We start from the raw sequence: 9167 nt of genomic DNA, 5'->3' as shown, positions 1-9167 counted from the left end.
CACAAGCGCGAGTTTGCTTATAAGATAATTTCCGCGGGGAAGAGAGAAGGCAGAGGGAGCAGAAGGGTTATGTTCAGCTACGGAAGTCATATATCTGGGATTAGCCGAATATCGATTTAAAAGCTGCCAAGTGGCAATGAGAGTAGCTGAGTAGATCTATTTGCCCTCAAGGGTGTATTCGAATTTACTTCTGTGCCCTTATTTGGTCGAGCGAGTAGTTTTGATTGTATGGTATGTGATTGGACACGGTGACTCGAATAAAAAACTAACGATGTTTTCTCTTGCGGCCGTTTAACGCGCTTGAACGACTTAAAGTTCGAATAACGGAAGAACCGAAGAAGGACTTTGCCCCGACGATCGTCGATTGTTGACAAATTATCCGACGGCGTGAAATACGCCATGACGGTAAGTTTGGGAATACGCCTCGAAAAGTCCAAAATGCCACTTTGTTTTAAACAATATACTTCGTAATAACTAAACATTTTAAACAATTCACTTCATGAAAATTTTATTTAAATTTAATTTATTGTGAATATAAAATATAAATATATAAATTTTATTTATTTTATATATAAATCTCATTGTATATTATATTTATATTTATAAAAAATTGAGTTTATATAAAAATATGAAATTTTAAATAATGATTTTTCTTTGTTAATTTAATTTTAAATTAATATTTTTATAATTTTAACTCAACATCACTAAAAAATACTAAATTTAAACACAATGTTGTTATAGGGCAATTTGATATAAAATATTAAACATTTTCATAATTTTATAAATTAATTCAAACATTCCAATTTTCAATTACGTATTTCAATCTTTCATATTGAATGCAATCAAAATTCATAATTGTTATAGAAAAATTTAAATTTTGTTTATTAATTTACAATTATAATAATCAAATGCTTAAACTTTAAATTTTATTACTTAAATCTATGAAATTAATATATATATATATATATATATATATATATATATTAAATTAGCAAAATTTTTCTATATAGTCATAATTTTTAAAACAATCAATTAAGTTAAAAATTAAGATACAAAATATTTTTAGGCATTTATTTACCTAGTGTCCATAATTATAAATTTAGCGAATAAATTTTAAATTTTATTAAATTAATTTTAAACTTTAACTATAATTAATTAATTATATCCCATGTAAAAAAAGTTAGGATATTTAATTTAAAATTAAAATATTTGGATAAAATTGTAAAATCACACAAATGTTTATGTTTAGTGTTTTATATCCAATTTGCCATAATTATAAAATTCACTCTTACATATGGATGACAATTGTATCCAATCTCCGCTCAAACGCCCTACACTTAACTAATTTTCTTTATTCTTATCAAGACTCTAATATCGCGTGGAGCAAGAATAAGAAGAAAATACACTGTCCTCGAATCTTGAAATTTATTATAATAACAATATATTATTATATTTATCAAAAAAATTAATTTACTTTTATAGATTTATGTTTTAAATATTATAATTTTAACTTAAAAGTATAAGTGTATAATATTAATATTATGTTTTAAATTTATATTTTTTATTTATAGCTTATCTTTCAATAATTAAATTGATATTATATAATAATAGGTTAAAAAAAAAAAAAAAATCGGCAGGTAACCTGCTCCGCTCCCTAAAATCGATATATATATATATATATATATTAGTTCCTTAAATTGTGAAACCATGTAATTAAGTTTAAGTTTTTGACATTTTAATAAATTTATAAATAATTTTTATTATTAAAATTTTAGTTAAATTATTATTAATTTTAATAAAAAATAAAATATTCTTAAATTATATTTTTAATGTGAAAAAAATTTAATTCATGAAATCTTATTTTACTAATAATTTAGTATTTAAAATTTGATTAAACCAATAATTTAATCTATTTTAAAACTAAATAATTAATCTTTAACATTTTAATAAAGCTACTATTTAATCTTTGCCATTGAAAATTTTGTTATTTTCCCATTGAAATTTGCGAAACTTACCAAACTGCATTTAACTTTATTTTCAATTAGAAAAAAATTTAATTCCTAAAGCTTTATTTTTTTTTTAATAATTTGCATTCATATTTTATTTTCTTATATATATACATATAACAACATAATATAATACATGAAAATATTATAAATTAATAAATATATATAATTATTTATTTATTATTACAATAATAAGGAAACAAGCAAATTTTTATAAAATTATAAGGGTTTATTTATAAATAGTTATAATATTTAACGATCAATTTATAAAATATATGAATAATTTTATAATTAATTAAAAATTTTAAGGATATTAAAGTAATTTACTCATATTAATATTTATAATTTAAATTTAAATATTTTTTAATTTAATGGGATACACATTTTAAAAATATAAGAATTAAATTATTAATAAGACCAAATCTCATAGTAAAATAAAATCTCAATGACTAAATTATGAACATTTTAATATTTTTATTAAAATAAATAATAATTTAACTAAAATTTTAATCACATAAATTAATTTATAAATTTATTAAAATATAAAAATTAAATTACTTAATTTTAAAATTACAATAACTAATATATCAAAAGAAGGGACTAATCAAAGAATCTAAATGCATCGCATGTGATGCTGTCCAATTGCAGTTTTAAAATCTTATAATAATTAAATAACACTATAATGAATCATATGTCTCGATTCATCATCAGCAAAATCAGTTGGTCCACAGTCCATTACCAGAGAATCGCCGATATTTAATCATTTTTATTCACCAAAATCTTTTTTAATATTATAATAATTAAATAACACTATGCATGTTTTAAATAAAAGCTTGATTCGAAATCAAAATATTCTCAAATTACCATAATTATACCATGCAAATTAATATCAAAGTTGGCAGACTAAATGGAATACACACACACTTGCAAAGAGTAATTAATGATATTTGTCGACTAGGGATACGAGATGAGTAATAAAAGGTCATTAGCTTAATAGATGGAGATTTGAAACCCTATCAACAAGCACATGCATGCCTGCACTTACTGTCAAGCCAGTGGATGACAACAGGTAAGGAGATTGATTAAAAGACTTGAAATTATTTCATCTGAGAAATGTTTTTCTTTAGCTAATGCTTCTACTGTAATTAGGTGTAGAATATCGTGTAACAAATTTTTAACCCCAGCATGAACACCCCCTTTTTTCTCTCGTTTTGGTTCTTATTCCCTCTAGGTTTTAGCCTTGGTTTCAGTCGCGTGTGGCAGATTTTCGCAGTCCCTCTGGACAAGGGAAGGTTGTTTTACCCTACTTGATCTGTCATTATTCCTCTGTACTGTTGGCTAGGGTTGTAAATAGTTTTTAGTGTGGTTCTGTGGGCAACGGTGGTGAACGAGTGAGGGATATTTAGGCTGTTGATGATTGTTCTTTGTTAAGAACATCAAATAGAGAGGAGAGTTGAAAAAAAAAAGAGAAGAAATTTTAATCCAAAATATTTCTCTCTAAATTAATGAAAATTAAGAGAAATGATTTTTAAAATAATTAAATATCCTTCTACAACGTACATATAGATATGAGGAAAAAAAATAGAGTTATAATAATTATTTTTCCTCTTTTGTTTTAAAGGAAAAATTATATTTTTCTCATATTTATATAATATATCAAAACAATATAAAGTAAATTAAATTTCTTTTATTGCTTTTCTTGTTTCTTCATTTCCCCTTGTTATTTTTCCTCCTTTCCCCTGCCAATTTAAGGATCCAAACAAAGGGGTATTGTTTTTGATTTGTGTATTTTATGTAGTTTTAATGGTTCTTTGGCGTTGTTCCTCTATGCCTTGAAGCTAAGAATTAGGAATCCACCGGTTCATGGTTTTTAGGGTGATATATCTCTTAAAGTCACCAGTTCAAATCCGCTCACATCCATGGCTCTCGGATTTCTTCAATGATGCTTGGGCCTTTTTGGCTGCTCTATTTTTGGGTATGCTTTTGGTAGGAAATATCTTGTTGATGGCTTCCTCTCTAACTTTTTTTTGTGTCGTCTTCATCTCCTTTGGAATTAGGGTTGGTTGCCTTTGGGCCTCCAGCCTTTGGTTCTGTAGGTTGAGGCAACCTTCAGGACTTTTTTTTTTTTTTTTAAGGCCCTGGTGTATCAGAATGGCGCTTAATATGTGGGTTTGATTTAGTTTACATAGTGTATATTGTTGAATCTGATTTGCTGCATGCTTGAGAACCTAGTTGGATCCTCTATTTGCAATGGACCTCAGGCTTTTTCCTGCAATGAATATCTATATTTACCTCTTCGCCAAAAAAAAAAAAAAAAAAAAAAAAAAAGAAAGAGCACGAGCTTTCACTCTCTTCTCTACCAAGCAGCAGAGAGGTAAACAAGCAACTAAAATGGAAAATTACTTCTTCCAGTCATAATTTCATGTTTTTTAAGATATGTCTTCAATATCATACCTACCCTAACCACATAGCCATTGGTTTGCTACCTTAAAGAAGAGACAAGTATGGCAATGCCATATTTTGTTTGCTTAACTGCATTTTCTTTCCAAGCTCATGTTACTGTAAAGAGTAGACAATCATAATGTTGTTGGAAGGACAAATAGACCACAAAATTGCAGTTTGTAATTGTAGTTAAAGACAAGAGCTTTGTTGGGTCAAGCAAGTTTAGCCTTTTAGGCCACAAATAAAATGTTTATATAAATAGGTTTGACACGTAAGGGCTGTATAATCATGAGGTGCATTGTATGAATGTGGTTTTCTTTCTCTGAGTGAAAGCTAATTTTTTTTTTTTTTTTTGCCAAGTCTGGGTGAAAGCTAATTAAGACGAGGATTTTTGCCGCTGCAATTCAACCAAGTTGTGTTTGCAAAGAGGCAAGCATTAGGGGAGAGACAACAAATTGGGGCCGCAAGCTTTGACAATTATGAAGTTCCTGCTTACTTTTTCTCCATCTAAAATTTTAAATGAGGAAAAAGCAGACATAGGAGCCAAAGACAGATAAAGCATGACTGTCCTCCTGCTATGTGGTATAGAGAGGGGTCCAAATCAGTGTCATGCTGGCTACTAACCCCCTGAAAGCATTACATAATAGCTAGACCCCATCTCCCAGTAAACTAATATTATTTCAACGGTGGCATGTTTGCGGATTAAATGGGGTATCGATTCTTCAATCAGAACTCAGAAGAATCACTGGTCCACTTATCATGTAAATATAATTTCAGGTCCTGATTACAGTGGTCATTTCCTTTTTCAGTGAGGCAAAAGTATAGCTGAATAGCTCCTCTACGAGAGTCTTACTATGCAAATCAAGAGGCCACTATTTGCAAGCAAATGAGAGATTTGATGTTCCCGGAATTGTCAGAGAGTCAACAACTCAACAAGCGCAAAGGTCAGGAAGTCAACCACTAGAGGTTGGTCGGTCGGTGGAGTGGGACGTTATCTCATCTCTTCACACATTTAAACAGGAAATCCACTTCTATTTTGGGCTTACCAGTGGGAAGAAGACCAATGAAATCTTGACGCACTATGTCCAAGTCCTAAAGGGGCCGAAGTCGTCCATCTTCATCCTGGGACAAGAGCAAGGATAAATTTTAATAATTGTTCAACTCATGAGATTGCAATTTTATAGATTCTAAACTTAAAAATTTAATATAAAATATGCTCAATTTTTAAATTTAAAAGTGAATTATAGGTTAAAGAAATTTTATTGTGTAAAATTTAAAATTAAAAGAATTTTATATTATATTTTTAAATTGAGAGATTATGATATTATAATTATATAAATTTAGAAATAATTATTTAAATTTATCCCACCAATAAAATGACTTATATCCAGCTCAGCGAGTCTGACAGGTAAAGGTAAATTATTTTACCATAGAGACTTTCGGTTTCATTTTCATAAAACAAAATCCTTGAAAGAGAATTGGATCAATGATGGTAGCGAAAAAATACAAATATTGGGTTACAGTTGGATTTGACTACCTAGTAACATGACGTGTAATCCATCAATTTCCATTCAGTATTAGTTACAGACTAGCATATTACTCCAGAGTTCCCACATGCAAGCACCAACTCTCATGAATATGGAAATTTACAATGGATCATAAAACAATCAAATGTTTGGATTCTCGTAAGGTGATGTGCAAATGTAACTGGAAAATCATATCTACAATTCCGGTAAATTTAACGCCTCTTCTTAACTCAAATTTTTCGACGATGGGTTGAAGTGACCCCAACATCAGCATACGGACGACCAGGAATACTCCCCACTGCCAGTCCAGACGTTGAAGCTTTGGTGCTTTCAACTATATATATTCTAAGGCGGTTGCAGGCAAGTAACTGTAGTTCTGAACAACATTTTCCTGATGCAGAACAATTTCTTGCTTCTTTGACGATAACTGATTATGATCATTTGTTGAGCCAAGGTGTTGACTATTAGGTAACATCTCCCCGCCAATACCACACATGCGCGCTCGCAAATAATGATTGACTAGCATTCAGACATAAAATTTGCTTCCCCCAAACATGAAGTACTTCAAAAATGCAAGCCAAATGAAACCCATGTAACTACTTTTATCAAACAAAAATACACATCCACTATCCGTCATATCAAAACTGATTTGACCCTCAAACTAGTTTTCTTGCTTCTGTTACAGCAACGGTGCTTCCTTGTTTGCATTCCCAAGCAAGCCCACCTGTTGAGCATCTGTGGGATGGCAAGGGGCAGTTCGAACTGATAGAGTTTGTGGTTCCATAGCTTGATGGACATAGCCGGTGTTTACCATGGTTCCACATGAAGCAGGTTATGATGCTCCAAATCACACATTTGTGGAATCGTATGGGGCAGTTGGAGTTGGTAAGAGTTTGTGGTTCCATAGCTTGATGGACACAATTGATGTTTACCATGGCTCCATATAAAGCAGGTTGTGATGGTAATTGGTAAGACCCTCTGCCGAATATACTGAGTCTCCAAAACTTGTGGGAATGATTGTGTTGGATTCTAGCAACATATGGGTCCTCCAAATGACGCAATGTAGGAGCTGGCAAAGGTTGTAGCTTCACAGATGGATGGGTACATATTGCGGATCCATTTTAAGCATGCTGTGGGCCTTGCATCTTCTGCAGAGGATGTTAAGGCATCAAGACTGTTTATGACAAAGTTGAATCCCACCTACATATTGATCCTCTCTTGAAGGCAGAGTTGCTATGGGCAGAAACTGATTTTCTACAGCTGGCAGGCATGGATGCACAAGAAAATTTAGGAAGAACAGGCGCTGAGTGGACGAAACGATAAAGAGCCTCCTTACCTGCGCCATAACAACAAATGCTATTAGATAAGAAAAACCACAAATAAATAACAGAAGAAACCAAACCAATAATGATGAAATTCAATTACACATCATCATGCTTGATAATGCAACTTACTTGCCGGTCATTTAGTTCTTATTTAAAATTTCCCTTACTGGTAGTTATCTTGGATAGCATGTTTAAACGGGCCCTCAGGCAATGGGAAACAATCTTTGCAAATTCTGTTAACGGCTCACCTGAGCAAAGGGGCTAAAGGGAAAATGGTTTAAAAAACTGAAATCCATTCAAGTGGATTGGAAAAAGATAATGTGCTCCAACCTAGTTGAAATCAAATGAAAACAAAAAAAAAATAGAGAGAGAGAGAGAGACATCAAGCATGAAAGAACAATTAGATGGGTAATTAAATTAGGCACAAGATTGTCAAAACATATGATTGCAATGACCTTTAGGCAGCATTACTAGGAATACAACAACCTCCAAGACATGTTAAGCCATTCTAGCTATTATCCTCACAATAAGAACTTGAACAAGGATACCTGAAGTTCATAACCACACAAAAGACAACATGCCAGTTTCCCAACCCATTGATCCCAGGAAGTTTAGGAACAAAGTCCCAACAGGATGTTTCACACCGTTATAAGGTCTCATATTGGCATAGTACTAGATAGGTGTCTTTCTTTCTTTGCATATAATCTATCTTTACCAACCAATTTTATGGTCATAGAATGCATTGCATCTATTATGAGCCCATAACTGGGGTTAATGCCTGTGGGAAAAAAAAAATTAAGAAAGAAAATGAGCCCGCCCAAATGTATGACTGTACATTATCTGCAGCACTACTCTAATTCATTAAGCATGGAAGTTGCCAAGCAAATAGGAACACAGCTGTGGCTTCTTTTTCTCAGGCTCAGATCTTAAACAACTGAGCCTTACTGGTTTATAAGTGAAGTACGAATAAAACCTGTGCAGGAAACTTTACGCCAAAAGCAGCAGTTTCCAAGTTCAACGTTCCAACAGAGATTGGTTTGTATGGAACTTACAGAAGCTTCAGTTCAAAAAGTCAAACAGAAAAAGCTCCATCCCTGGTTTGATCTTCTCTATAACTTCCTCTTTTTTTTATTTTCCCTTAGGAAGCCCAAAAACGCAGTACATGTAGCACTCTGGCTTTGTTTCGCCATTACACAAAAATATTAATATCCTTTTTCTTGGAGTAAATTTCACAGACAGTACATTAACTTAGGGAGTGTGTAACAGCACTATACCTAAATTTTAATTCTTAACATAAAATTCCCTTAATTTTAATTTCATTAACCAAAAACTCCTATTGACCTGCTATAGGCAGTTTCCTGTTACAATATGGTAAAATGACTTAAATAGCCCCTAAATATCTATCCCCCCCACCCTCCTTTGTCTCTCAACATCTTCCTCATTCTCTCTTAAATTATCCAGATCCAAAAATGGACATAAAACAAATACAAACCTTGAATCAAAAATCATAAATCAACAATTTGCATCAAAACCAAATCAAGTAATTTGAAATAAAAAATCACAAGCATAAATACAAACATTTTTTCTTGTGCAAACAAAAGACTTACAGATAAATTAAGAAAAAAATAAAGTATAAAGAATCAAAACGCAACATCTCAACTTACATGAATTTGAGGAACATCAATTGTACAACTAGTGGTGCAGCTAAACGCCTCAAGTAATCCAAAAATGAATTTTGAGTAAACTTGATCATTCTTAAAAGAAAAATAGAATCTAGGATCATGCTATTGAAATGAGTTAGGACTCTCAGCCAATATACATTTTCCATTCCATGTTTTTCCCAACTCAGCATCTGCACAATGCTACAC

At 31.4% G+C, this 9167-nt stretch overlaps 1 long non-coding RNA gene across 1 annotated transcript; it reads right to left on the bottom strand.

Annotated features, from left to right (window-relative positions):
- Nucleotides 1–5994: 5994 nt before the first annotated feature.
- LOC110659709 (uncharacterized) lies at nucleotides 5995–8957 on the bottom strand. Its single transcript, XR_009142654.1, has 2 exons — nucleotides 7429–8957; nucleotides 5995–7310 (listed from the first exon to the last, which is right to left on the bottom strand). It is a non-coding gene; the product is annotated as an uncharacterized LOC110659709 (long non-coding RNA).
- Nucleotides 8958–9167: the final 210 nt, after the last annotated feature.

This window comes from Hevea brasiliensis, chromosome 13, assembly GCF_030052815.1.
Source record: "Hevea brasiliensis isolate MT/VB/25A 57/8 chromosome 13, ASM3005281v1, whole genome shotgun sequence".
Lineage (NCBI taxonomy): Eukaryota > Viridiplantae > Streptophyta > Magnoliopsida > Malpighiales > Euphorbiaceae > Hevea > Hevea brasiliensis.
Note: the sequence above shows the minus strand (reverse complement) of the source record. Positions and strands in the feature narration are given on the sequence as shown.